General features: G+C 41.9%; 1 protein-coding gene across 1 annotated transcript in view; it reads left to right on the forward strand.

Annotated features, from left to right (window-relative positions):
- The first annotated feature begins 7,916 nt into the window (after window positions 1-7,916).
- Window positions 7,917-14,438, forward strand: part of TASP1 (taspase 1) — a 205,785-nt gene continuing 199,263 nt past the window's right edge. Inside the window, exon 1 of the mRNA XM_049774347.1 lies at window positions 7,917-7,948. The gene's annotated coding sequence lies outside the window, so the exon portion shown is untranslated. The remainder of the gene's footprint in view (window positions 7,949-14,438) is intronic.

The raw sequence follows: 14,438 nt of genomic DNA on the forward strand, positions 1-14,438 counted from the left end.
ACAAATGAACAAATGTCTCATAAACCTCAGACTTTTGGTGGCAAGTGAGACACTGGAGTATAGATTTGAATTGTCCTTGAAAGAGATCATAAATAATAGATTTATGAGCCTTTTGGTGTTCTGGACTAAATTGTTCATAATTTTCATTTCCCATGAGATGTGTAGTTTTGTCTGTCATTAGATTTACAGTAAGCAAGTCCTGATGTAATCCCTCTATTAGGAACATCAGTAGTTCGTGAGGATCCTGCTGATTGTGTCCAGCAAACTGGTCATTAAGTAAACCAATTGTTACTTTGAAGCTTTCAGGGTTAATATATCTATGAAATCCATTTCCCATGGTTTTGATGAGCCGACCAAATTCTTCGGCTAATTTACCTTCATGCCCCATCGGATTTTTCTTGTTAATATCCTTTTTATAATGATCTTTATAAAAATACTGAGTTAAGTCTGAAATATTATACAAGCATTGCAATATTGAGTTCATGTAGCAAGAGTTTCCTATATTTTGGAGCCCAGTTAAGACAGGTTCCTGTCTTTCCTTTTGCATCTCGGAGTGTAAGGGTTTATCACTACCATCAGTCTCACTCATTGTATGGTGTGTGACAGCTAAATCGTTCCCTGCCCCAGAGACCTTAGTAATATTACTGCTGTTAGTGTCTGAAGTATTCTGTTTTTTCTCTGAAGGGGAGTTTGTAGTCTGAACCTGATCATTTGTGCTAGCCCGATTTCTAACAAGACGTAATGGAACCCAAAATTTCTTGGGAGGGTCATCATTTATAGAAACATAGGCATAACCCCTTCCTCTTAGGAGAAGATAGCCAGCTATCCATTTTTCATCCTCCTTGATCCAAATAGGTTTATGGGTTGTTTCTTGTCTCTGAATATCTTCTTTAAAATGTCTTTCCGCTGCAGTGTAGCTTTCCCCTTGGGGTAAGTTAAAGTAATTTAGTGTGATAAGAGTCAAAGACAGCAAATCCGTTGGTGGTAAACCTCTTTTTCTATTTTTTTGCAATTGAGTTTTTAAGGTTCTGTGAGTCCTTTCTACAATGGCCTGTCCCCTACAATTGTAAGGAATTCCTCTGAGATGTCTTATCTGCCATTCCTTACAAAAAAATTCAAAAGTTTTGCTAACATAGGCTGGCCCATTATCAGTTTTTATAGAATATGGAATACCCATCACAGAGAAACATTGTAAAAGAAAACTACAAGCAGCCTTAGATTTTTGAGAAGACATGGGAATTGCCCACATAAACCGAGAATAAGTGTCCACCACAACATGAAGATAAGGTTTCCTTGGAAATAAATCTGTTTGAGTTATATCCATTTGCCAAAGTTCGTTAGACTGTAAGCCTCTTGGGTTTGCTCCTGCTATGTGAGTCTTTTTTGTTAACGGTGCACATACGTTGCAGTTTTCTACGATTTCTCTAGCTTGCCTCCATGGAATTTGGTAATTCACATGTAAACGGCGAGCATTTGTGTGTAGGGCTGAATGTTCCTCTATAGGTGATTTAAATATAGGCATTGCTAGCAAGTCAGCAGTTTTATTTCCTTGAGCCATAGGTCCTGGAAGACCTGAGTGGGCTCTAATATGTGTGATGAAGATGGGCTCAGTTCGTTTTTGAAGAAGCTGCTGTAATTGTTTAAGTAAGTCCTGTATGATCGGGTTATTAGCATTAAGGGATGCAGTGGCTATCACATGACATAAATTTACCACATACAAAGAATCAGAAACTATATTCATGGCTTCAGATACATTTTCTAATAGGTAAATTAACGTTGCTAATTCAACTTTCTGTGCAGATTTATATTTGGTATCTATGGTCATATTAATGTTGTCTCCAGTTATTCCTCCTTTTCCATTTTGGGATCCATCAATGTAAAAAACCTTGGCATTGGGAATAGGGGAATCCCGAACATTTGAAGAAATAACAAACTGAGTTTTCTTTAAAAAGTCCCAAATTTTTCCTGCTGGATAATGGGAGGATATTTCTCCTGTGAAATCTGAGAGGGCCCTTTGTAGAGATTCATTAATTGGCAATATTGACTCAATTTCCTTTTTTGGTACTGGCAAAACTATTATATCTGGATCAAAACCTAGTAAAGATATAGATCTGAGTCTTGCCTTGATAATAATCTCTGAAATCAGTTGTAAGTAGGGGACAACTGAGCGAGGTTGTTTGTTATGTAAATACACCCATTCCAAAGGTCCTGACTGTTGCATCAAGGCCCCTGTGGGGGTTTCTATAGTAGGGAAGATTAACAGTAATACCTTTTCTCCTGGGATGAATCTTGAGAGAAACGATTTTTGTAATCTGCTCAAGAAGATGTCCAATTCATTTTTTGCAGCTGTTGTTAAATTTCTCGGGCTATCTAAAGCAGGATCACCCTCCAACGTTTTAAACAGATTAGATAACTCTGCATTTGGGATTCCTAGTGCAGGGCGGAGCCAATTTACGTCACCTAAAAGTCTCTGAAAATCATTAAGCGTTCTGAGGTTTTCTTTTTTGATAGAAAATTTTTGTGGACGTATAGACGTCCGGTCCAAAATAAAACCCAAATATTGATACGGTGGCATTATCTGTATTTTTTCTAAAGCTATTTTCAGTCCTGATGTTTGTAAACAGTCAGTAACATAAGAGTATAATTCCTGTAAATCTGTTTCGTTGTTCATTGTGAGCAAGATATCATCTGTATAATGAAATATCATGGCTTGAGGAAATTTTTCACGAGCAGGGCTCAAAACCTTATCTACAAAAAACTGACACATGGTTGGGGAATTCAGCATGCCTTGGGGGAGAACAGTCCATTGGAAACGTCTGCAGGGATGGGTATTATTGAGAGAAGGAACTGAGAATGCAAAACGTTTTTTATCATCTGGGTGGATAGGAATATGGTAGAAGCAGTCTTTCAGATCAATTATAATTAGTGGCCATTCCTTTGGAATAACTACAGGTGATGGTAAACCAGTCTGCAATTTGCCCATAGGTATCATGGATAAATTTATAGCTCTAAGATCCATCAAAAGTCTCCATTTACCGGATTTCTTTTTTATAGTGAATATAGGTGAATTCCATTGAGAAAAAGATGGTTCAATATGTCCTAAACTTAGCTGTTCCTCCACTAATTCTGTCAGCACCTTTAATTTATCAGTTTTAAGGGGCCACTGACCTGTCCAAATTGGTTCATCAGATTTCCATTTTATTTTTATTGGTGCTGGTGTTTTTACGGTAGTGGCCCCCACTAAAAATTTTGGGTTTTTAAATCAAAAGAAGGTTCGGACTCTTCTGGAGCTAATGGGATGTGGAATTCTGCTTTCCACTGTTTGTGTAGGTCACGGCCCCACAGGGATGGTGAAAATGGGCCCACGTGAGGTCTGATTATTGCTTTTTGATTTTCTGGGCCGTAAAATAGTATAGTCCTCGTACTCAACAGACAGGAACTCAGGCCTCCTATTCCTTCTAGGGAATACGGGATTTCCTGAAGAGGCCAATTTTCTGGCCATTCTTTATCAGAAATTACGGTAACCTGAGCACCCGTATCTATCATTCCATCAAAGGGTTTGCCTTCCAAGTGAAGTTTGATCATTGGGTGTTCATCTTTACATTTAGTAACCAGAGCCACGATTGGGTTTTGAGCAGCACCCGGATCTGTGCTTCCAAAACCTCCAATTCTAGTCTTATCTGAAGTCCCAAATTTGACATAAGGCACTATTACTATCTGGGCAATCGCTTCTCCTTTTTTAAAGGTCCATGTAACTGGTACAGTAATAACTACAATGATTTCTCCCATGGAATCTGAGTCAATGACACCAGTGATTACTGATATACCCTTTATGTTGAGGGAACTTCTGCCAAGAATCAAACCCATGGTATCTGGGGGTGGCGGGCCTACAATGCCAGTTTCTAACATGTAAGGGCATGCTCCTGGGTAAATTGTAATGTCCTCTGGGCATAATATGTCTAATCCGGCACTCCCTGAAGTAGAGTGGATTAATTCCCTTATCGTGATGAATTTTCTTGGGCTGGGCTTGGAAGGATTATTGTCTGTGAACTTTGCCCCTGATTTGGAAGGGCCTGGGGGGAGGCCCTGTGGGCGTTTCCCTGCATCTTGTATGTGTGTTCTTGGGGAGCTGAATTTATAAGGAGACGACAATTTCTTTTGATATGTCCCTGTTTTCCACAATGGTAGCAGGCGATTTGCCTCCTGGGGACTGTGTTGAAACCTCTACTTAGGTTATTATTAATGAGGTTTCTGGATCTGCAATCTTTCGCCCAGTGGCGACCCCTTTTGCATTTTGGGCAAAGACCTGGTTTCCGGAAAGTGTTCTGTCCCCGAGGGGAGTAAGACATTGTTCCCTTGGTAACTGGGAAGGTTTGTACTGAGTCTGAGTGGGGTGGGGGTTGGGGTTCCACATAGACATTCCGGCAGGCATAAAGGTAATCATTCAGATCTGACTTTTCATTTAATGTATTCAATACTAATCTACAGGCTGAATTTGCATTATGATAGGCCACAGATTTTACTAGGAAGTTTCTAATCTCCTCATCTTCCACCTGTAACTTCAGAGCATCTTTAATCTTACCTACAAACTCTGCAAATGACTCATAAGGGCCTTGGGTAATTTTTAAAAAGTTTCCTCTACCAATGCTGTTAGAATCAATTTTTTCCCATGCTGACAATGCAATCTCCCTGATTAAATTTAAGATTTCCTTAGGTAAAGCTGCTTGTGTCTGAATATTTGCAAATTGATTTTCTGCCATCAATAATTCATACGATAGAGTAACACCTGCCACTTGCTTTTTCATACCATCCGGACTATATAATTTAGCTTTTACGCCTTCTGAATAGTACATTTCCCATTCAGTTCGCTGTTTAGATGACAGGCATATTTCAGCGATTCTTTTAAAATCATACAAAGTCCAAGATGAGTTATGACTCCAAAGTCTTAATAACTCCACACTGTATGGCGATTTTGGCCCATTTTCTTTACATGATCTTTTAAACCGATCTAATTCTTCCATCTGATAGGGTACATAGTTAGAAACATTTACCCCGTCTATAGGGGATAAAGCCTGATTAGCAAAATTACTCTGAATAGAGCTCTGAGACTGAGCATGTGGTTCATTTTTTGAATCTGCTCTGCTCTGCGATTCAATTTTGTGACTAGAAGGAGGCATACTTCGTGGAGTTAGCACTGGAGGTAGATCATTATCTGAGTCACTACTGTCAAGCAATTCACTAGAATCAGGCTTAACATTCTGAGTTGTTTTTCTTCCAGCAAAAATTTCTATATTGTTGATGGTGGGGCTGGATTCGTCAGCCTGCACCTTGGTCTGAGTTTTCGTCAGATAAATTTCATTATTATCTATACTGGTTTTAGCCTCACCATTTCTACACTTTCTATTTCCTAAATAGAAATAACAGCAAATAACTATGCTCATAATAATAACGTTAGTCAACACAGAAATTCCACAAACTATGATGGCTAGAGACACTACACTTTTCATTTGAAATATAGACCACAACCATCCAACTGCAGTGATTGTCCTTAGATCAAAACCAATTAGTTTTAAACAAAATGGAATGATCCACTTGTATACTAGAGCACCAATGCGTAAGACTAAGGGTGGTAAAATCCACATGACTAACCACAGAAACCATTTGATGGTCAGCATAGGAAATTTCCAATGAAATATTTCACTTACAGTTCTGAGGGTCCAGGGTTCAGGTCCCTGTTCGGGCGCCATTATGTAGCAGGACAGCCCCTGAAGAGGTTGACTGATGGAGGGATGGAGAATGAGGCCCTTTTCTTCCAGCTCGTAGCACGTGTCTGCCACCCTGTCTAGCCCACTGTTCTGAGGTGAAACGGCGGGTAAACAGCTCGCAGACAATCAGGCTCGTGGAAATATTTGCTTTATTCGGATGGACAAAACTGAAGTCCAAAGACTCCGATTCAGTTCCAGCCAGCAAAAGCCTCTCGCCTTCCACAGGCCCTTGCTCTTATAGTCCAGAGTCAGGTCCCACCCAATGGTGGGATCAGATACCAACCAATGGTGGAAGCAGAATCAGGTCCTACCCTAGGGTGGGGGCAGAATGCCAGGTCACACCCTAGGGTAGGGCACAATCACCTAATCAGATTAGGGTGAGCAACATAGTAATCCCCCAAAATATTTACATACACAACACACAGGAGTCAAAGTGATAGCAGGGAGGGTGTCTGCCTTGTAGGAGGCCAATATGAGTTCAATCCAGCCATCCCTAAAAGCCTACCTGGAGTAATTTCTAAGCACTGCCAGGTGTGGTCCAAACACAAAAGAAAACTAAACAAAGATGAAATAACATGTTTTTTTTTTTTTTTTTTTTGGTTTTTGGGCCACACCCGGTAACGCTCAGGGGTTACTCCTGGCTATGCGCTCAGAAGTCGCTCCTGGCTTGGGGGACCATATGGGACGCCGGGGGATCGAACCGCGGTCCGTCTCCTAGGCTAGCGCACGTAAGGCAGGCACCTTACCTCCAGCGCCACCGCCCGGCCCCGAAATAACATGTTGATATCTATTCTTTCTTTTTTTTTTTATCAACCTTTAAATATTCAGTGTGGTATGACTGATAATAGTCAATCTACATACTCAGGGTTTATTAACTTCATAACTGAAGTTTGTAACTTTATTTTCTCTATAGGCTGTGGGGCAGTTGCCAGGGACCTCAAAATACCAGATAGGTGTTTTTTGCCACCGAGTCACTCCCTGGTACCACAACAATTAATTTAAAAGCACTTGGGGGTTGGGGGGTGGTGCCTGAAGAGCTAGCACAGGGTTTTAGGTGCTTGCCATATCTGCACCCTGCTCAGGTTCCATCCCTATCACCCAGTTCTGGATGGCTGAGCACTGAAACGGGAGGGATCTGGGTGGAAACTAAAACCAAAAATCTTGGGATGACGTATACTTGGGATTATTGACATATTTTCTCTAGGAATTCCAGAGGGGGAAGATTTGATCCGAAAGTTTTAGTCCCAAATCAACTCTAAAGTACCTTCCTGGCTCCCTCCTTGACACTTTTCTTTCTTTTTTTTTTTTTTTTTTTCTTTTGATTTTTTTTTGGCCACAGGCAGCGGCGCTCAGGGGTTACTTCTGGCTCTGGGCTCAGAAATAGCTCCTGGCAGGCTCGGGGACAATTTCGTTCCGTTTTGGGTCAGCAGCGTACAAGGCAAACGCCTTACTGCAGTGCTATCTCTCCGGCCCTGACACATTTTTTTTTTTCTTTTTCAATTTGCTGTAAGTACAAGTTCTTTGTTGCTCGCCTTTTAAATTCCTTCCATCACCTTATCCTCCACTACAATAGGCTAAGGAGAAAATTCTCATTAATTAAAAAAAATCCCTTTGACTCAGTTGTTTTTAGATCGAAGGGGAGTCAGGTTAGGTATTAAGTGAAGGAATTCAAAAGAAGGGATATTACATCAATGCTACTCGCTTTTAGGTGTTAGATTTGGGAAAAAAAAACACCCTCCATTTTCCCTGCTTTGCAGGGCAAGGCTGGCCTCTCAACTTTCCACCTTTCTTTCTACTCTGCAGTGGAAGCTGCAAGGATGAAATGGAATGAAATCCGTGAAGTCATAAACGTTACATCGGTTAAATCATAAACGGATGGCTGCTGGAAAGTCACTCGGTGTCACTCCTCTGGCCTGGGAAAGGTAGTTCGCCACCAGCTCGGCCACAGGAGCCCGCGAACATCATTACAGCACCTGGGAAAGCCATCGCCGGAGGGAGCCGAGCCCAGCCCAGCCCAGGTACCAGGTGCACCACGCGGGCGGGGGCGGAGCCAGGGCTGTGGGCGGTGACTTCCTTTTGCGTCACAGCGCCTCGGACCAATGGGGAGGCTGGACGTCAGCGCCACCTTCTCACCGTGGCAACCGGAGGGCGGCGACTTCCGGCGGCGAGGTCCGGCTGCCGCGGTGAGTGTCTGAGTCCTCTAGTTGCCGGCCGTGCTGTGGGTGTCCACGCCGGTGCCTGTTCGCGCCGGTGTCTGTCTGTCTGTCTGTCTGTCTGTCTGTCTGTCTGTCTGTCTGTCTGTCCGTCCGCATCGTGTCGGGCCCGGGTGGACTAGGAACCCGGAATGTGCAGGGTTCGCGGGGGGCGCGTGGGTGCCGCGTTTTTCTCTCGCTTGGGCTTCATTGGTGTGTGTGTGTGTGTGTGTGTGTGTGTGTGTGTGTGTGTGTATGTGTGTGTGTGTGTGTGTGTGCATATCTGTAAGGGGTGGTTGGAGAAATATGTATGTGTGTGTCTGTTTGTAAGGGCGGGCTGGGAAGTGTGTGTGTGTGTGTGTGTGTGTGTGTGTGTGTGTGTGTGTGTGTGTGTGCGCGTGCATGCATGTGCATGGGCCCCAGGTGTGCTGGCTGCGCCTCTCTTTATCCCTGGCCCCAGGCTCCCAAGAGTGCCCCCTGCCCTAGAGCTGAGGTCTCCTTTGCCACTAAGTCAGCTTAGTAGCCAGGACTTGAGCATTTATTCCGGGAAGTAGAAGGGAGTACTTACCGGGAAGATGGGGATTCAGTCCCTGCAGGATGGGAGCAGGGTGAGGGGAGTACACTACAGGAGCTACTGGAGCTGGGGCCTTTGGATTTGGAGGAAACCTTGTTTCCGGGGAAGCAAGGGGTTCAGTTTGACTCACTTGCCGGGGAGGCAAAGAAGTACTTTGCTGCCCTGATGACAGATCCTAGGAACTTTTACTCCTTTGGGCATCTGATCATTGCGATCTGATGATTGGCCCCCCACTTTAAGAACTGGTCCAGGTACGAAAGTGTAGCTAGGAAATGTCTTTTTTTCTTTTTTTGTTTTGTTTGTTTTTTGGGCCACATCCGGCAGTGCTCAGGGGTTACTCCTGGCTGTCTGCTCAGAAATAGCTCCTGGCAGGCACGGGGGACCATATGGGACACCGGGATTCGAACCAGCCACCTTTGGTCCTGGATCGGCTGCTTGCAAGGCAAACGCCGCTGTGCTCTCTTTCTGGGCCAAGGAAATGTCTTCTTTACAGTTCCCCTAGCCAAGCCTTTCCATCACTGTTCCCTAGTGTATCCTCAATCTCAGGACCATGGGAGTATATGTGAGAAACCTAATTAGAGGTAATCATATCCTGATCCCTGTGTCCAAAGGGAAACTGGATCCTGGGATATTCTGTGACAGACCCTAAGTGTACTGTAATATTTAAATCCCCTGAACCGCCACCATTGCAGTTTGTTTTTATTGCTGCAGTGACAGTAATAACTCTCAAGATTTTTTCATCCGTGCTCATTATTGGCACATAGGGCGTTAATATTGATACTCCCCTCAAACCCCCAACATTTTTTTTTTTTTTTTTTTTTTGCCATACCCAAAGATGCGAAGGCCTTACTCCACTCTGTGCTCAGTATCACTCCTGGTGGATTTGGGTGACCATATGTGGTACTGGAGATGGCACCTCGGCCTGCTTTGTGCATGCAAGGCACATATTACCCACTGCCCTACCGCTCTGATTCCTACACTTCTTTTTTTGGTGAATGATGAGGCATACACCTTCTCCTTGTATATGGGGGCGTAGTGGGTGGCAGTGGTAAGCTTGCAATGTAGTTCCTACAACTTTTTGTCTCTCATGTGTTGTCTGGAAGCTCTCCTTTTTCAAACACACTTTTTCAATTTTGGTCTTTGGGTCATACCCGGCAGCGCTCAGGGGTTACTCCTGGCTCTATGCCCAGAAATCGTCCCTGGCAGGCACAGGGACCATGGGAAGCCGGGATTCGAACCGCCGTCCTTCTGCATGAAAGGCAAACACCTTACCTCCATGCTATCTCTCCGGCCCCTTCAAACACAGTTTTTATACATTATACATTACACAGCTTTTATTCCATTATATGGTTTGTTGATAGTTTAAGGTACCTTAAACTCCTTTTTTATTTTTCTTTTGTGGTTTGGGCTATAATATGCTATACTCAGGGTTTGAACCTAGCTCTGGCATTGTTGGGGGAAGTGAATGGAGTTGGCTACATGCAAGGCAAATGCCTGTATTATCTCTTGGGCCCTAAATTCTTCTTAATTTCAGATATCTGTGGTGTATAGTTATGATACCAAACTATATTCCTATAGTCACAGGCTTGTTTTCCCTTGACCATGATCCATTTCCAGGATGATTTATCACTTTCAGAAGAACTCATTGTAGTCACTCCTAAACTCTCACTCTCTCAGCCCCTGGCAACCAATCTGCCTTTTGCTTCTGGATTTTTCTATTTTAGATATTTATGTCATGGCAGTTATATAATACATGATCTTTTGCATCTGTTGCCTTTCACTAAGCATGTTTGCAAGGTGCATCCATGTTGTATTAGGTGTTTGTACCTCCTTTTATAGGGGAGGGGGTTTGTCCACACCCAATGGCGCTCAGGGATTACTCCTGGCTCTTCACTCATAAATCACTCCTGGCAGGCATGGGGGACCATATGGAATGCCGGGATTCGAACCAACACCGGTCCTGGGTCGGCCACTTGCAAGGCAAACACCCTACAGCTGTGCTATCTCTCCGGCTCCTGTACTTCCTTTTTATGATGGAATAGCACTTTTTATGATGGAATTCATTGTAGAAATATGCTATCATATTTTTATGTTCTGTGATATTTGGTTTCTTTTTTATTTATTTTTGGGGCCACACCCAGTGACACTCAGGGGTTACTCCTGGCTATGCGCTCAGAAATCGCTCCTGGCTTGGGAGACCATATGGGATACCGGGGGATTGAACCTCGGGATCAAACCGCAGTCCGTCCTAGGCTAGCGCGGACAAGGCAGACGCCTTACTGCTTGCACCACTGTTCCGGCCCCTTCTTTGATTATTTTGAGTAATTCTGTAAGCAAATTCTGTAAGCATTTATCTACCAGGTTTTTTTATAGACATATTTTTGTCAGTTCAGGAAACATATGTAGGAATGGAATGGTTGATTTATATAGCAAATGTTCTCGTTTGCTCCTGAGTCTCACACACTCATATGGTTGTTATATGTATGTAAAGGAAAAGTTTTGTATAGAAAAACGTAAGTGGAGAGAGAGAAAGAGAAAGAGAGAGAATGAAAACATTAGCAACAACAGAACACCTGACATTCTAGGCTGTGATGTGTGGGTAGCTGTGAAGCTTGTAGGAGCAGTTTAGCTGTTTTTGTTAGTTCCTTCCCTTGGCAGGAAAAGAAGGTTCAGAATGTGGTAAAAGGGACAAGGGATATGGTTTCCGGTGGTAGAGCACTTGGGTAGCAGGGGTGAGGCCCTAGACAAAATGAAAACAGAAGAAAAAAACATACCCAAAACCCAGAATGTGGCATATTCCTGCCTGCATATGGAATATAGACTTAGTTATTTGTGTGTGTGTGTGTGTGTGTGTGTGTGTGTGTATGTGTGTGTGTGTCTGTGTGTGTGTGTATGTGTCTGTGTGTCTGTGTGTTCCTATAAACAATAAAAGTTTTGGAGAGTAATTTGTTAATATATGCACATCAATTATTCTGATATTCTAGTTATATTTGCTTATATATTGTTTTAGATTGGCCTATGTATTTCACTGTATTAGTTCTGCCTCTTTTATGAAGCAGAGTATCTTTACGTCAGTTATTTCATGTTTGTTTATCAAGAACATCTTCATGTTTTCAATAGGTGCCTTTATTTTCTTACCTTTTTTTTTTTTTTTTTGAGATGGGGAGCACTTCCAGTGATACTTGAGGACTACCAAGTCTGCATTGGGACCAAACTATTCAGGGGATCAAACCTAGATTCTTCCCTGTGTGAGACATGTGCTTTACCATTTGAGCCACTTGCCTTGCACCTGTTTGTTTGTTTGTTTGTTTGTTTTTGTAACCCCCTTTATCAAATCATGTTGTTGGGTTATATCTTTCCTATTACAGACTATCTTTTAGTGTACAAGAATAAGAATTTTTCCAAATTGCTTTGTTAAGTTTGTATCAGCTTATGCTACTCTTAGTAGCTTATAAAGACTTATATTTCCATCCCCTCCAAACATATTACTTATTTATTGGTTTGATTTTTGGGACACACATAATGGTTTTCAGGGTTTACTCTTTGCTCTGCACTTAGGGATCACTTCTGCAGGACTTGGGACCCTAGGTAGTGCCGGGATCATATCTGGTTTGGCCATGTGCAAGGCAAACATTTTGTGCCGTGTACCCCAAAAATGTTACCTTTGATACTTCATGAAACAACTTGATAAATGGAATCTGATTTATTTATTTTAAAGTTTCAAAGCAGTATTATTGATAAAAATATACAGATACTCCTCACTTAACGACCAAGTTTCATTTCAAAGACTTGGTTGTTAAGCGAGGAACTGCATGTACTGTATGCAGTAGTACAGTATATGCATAGTACTTGACAAATCAGTATTCTGAATAAGTAAAATAACGAGAAAGATCTAACCGAAAACTTCCACTTGTTTTAATTTGCATAGGTTGTGTAATTTACACACAGTACTGCAATGTATTACAGAACATAACGTTAGTAAAGTAGGTGCATTAAAGCACCAAAAACCACAGGACTGTACTGTAGAGTGTACAAGATGGAAAAAGGATATTTAACATAAAATAAAATAATGGTGAAGAGATAGTCGTAAGTGTGAGTGGTCGCTAAACAGGTAGGTCATTAAGCGAGGAGTATCTGTATTACAAAAAATCTCATCAAAATACTGCATTTAAAAAAAAGAAGGTTGGGGCCATAGCAATAGCACAGTGTGCTTGTCTTCCACACAACAACCATGTTTTTTGTTTGTTTGTTTTTTGGGTTACACCTGACAGCGCTCAGTGGTTACTCCCAGCTCTAATCTCAGAAATCGCTCCTGGCAGGCTTGGGAGACCATATGGGATGCTGGGATTCGAACCACTGTCCTGCATGCAAGGCAAACGCCTTACCTCCATGTCATCTCTCCGGCACCTTAATAATTTCTTTAAGCACAATGGTTACAAATGTATTTGTAATTGGGTTTCAGCCACAAAATCCACACCCCCATTTACCTTGCAACTTTCCTGCTACTATTGTTCCCTCATTTCCGACCTCTTTCCACTCTCCTGCTTGTCTTTAAGACAGGCATTGTAATTCTCTATCATTGTCTTAAGTAGCTGTTAGTGTAGTTATTATTCTAACTGCACTTAACCCACTCTGTGATAAGCTTGTTATTATAGGCTGGTCCTTTCAGGCCTCATCTCTATCGTCTCTGGGTCTTATTATTATACTGTTTTATTTTTCTTAAATCCCAGCTATAAGTGATACTATTCTGTGCTTATCTCTCTCCCTCTAACTTATTTTACGCAACATAATAGTCTCCAAATTCATCCATGTATAAGCGAATTTCATGACTTAATTTCTTCTAACAGCTACATAGTATTTCATATACCTGTATCACAGTTTCTTTAGCCACTCATCTGTTCTTGGGCATCTGGGTTGTTTCCAGATTCTGGCTATTGTAAATAGGGCTGCTATGAACATAGGAGTGCAGAGGGCATTATTGTATTGTTTCTGTGTTCCTAGAATGTATCTCTAGGATTGGTAATGCTGTATCATAGGAGAGCTCAATGTCCAGTTTTTTTTTTTTTGTTTGTTTGATTTTTAGGAATATCCATATTGTTTTTCAAAAAAGCTGAACTGGATGGCATTTCCACCAGCAGTAAATGAGAGTTCCTTTCTTCCCAGAGCCACACCAGCAGTGGTGGTTCTTGTTCTTTGTGATGCGTACCCAGTCTCTGTGGCATGAGATGGTATCTCATTGTTGTTTTGATTTGCATCTTCCTGATGCGTAGTGATATGAAGCACTTTTTCATGTGCCATTTGTCCATCTGTATTTCTTCTTTGAGAAAATGTCTGTTCATTACTTCTCCAAATTTTTGATGGGGTTAGACTTTTTTTCTTATTAAGTTCTGTCTGTATCTTGTGTATCTTAGATATTAACCCCTTATCTGATGAGTGTTGTATGAATAGTTTTTCCCATTCAGTGGGTGATCTTTTTACCCTAGTCACCGTTTCCTAGGCATTATTTCTTTTGAGGTGCAGAAGCTTCTGAGCTTAATATAGTCCCATCTGTTTCCTCTGCTTCAACTTGTTTGGAGAACACTGTTTCCTCATTGAAGATTCCTTAGACTCAATGTCTTGGAGTGTTTTACCGATGTGTTGTTCTATATACCTTATGGTTTCTGGTCTGATATTAAGATCTTTAGTTATTTGTGTTTGACCTTTGTGCGTGGTGTTAGATGGAGATCTGAGTCATTTTTTTTTGCAAGTTGCTGACCAGTTGTCCTAACACCACTTGTTAAAGAAGCTTTTCTTAGTCCATTTTCATTCATTGCCTCTTTATCAAAGATTAGTTGATTGTATGCCTGAGGAACATTCTCTGAATACTCAAGTCTATTCCACTGATCTGAGGGTCTGTCTTTATTTCAA

The sequence above is a fragment of the Suncus etruscus genome, chromosome 6, assembly GCF_024139225.1.
Source record: "Suncus etruscus isolate mSunEtr1 chromosome 6, mSunEtr1.pri.cur, whole genome shotgun sequence".
Lineage (NCBI taxonomy): Eukaryota > Metazoa > Chordata > Mammalia > Eulipotyphla > Soricidae > Suncus > Suncus etruscus.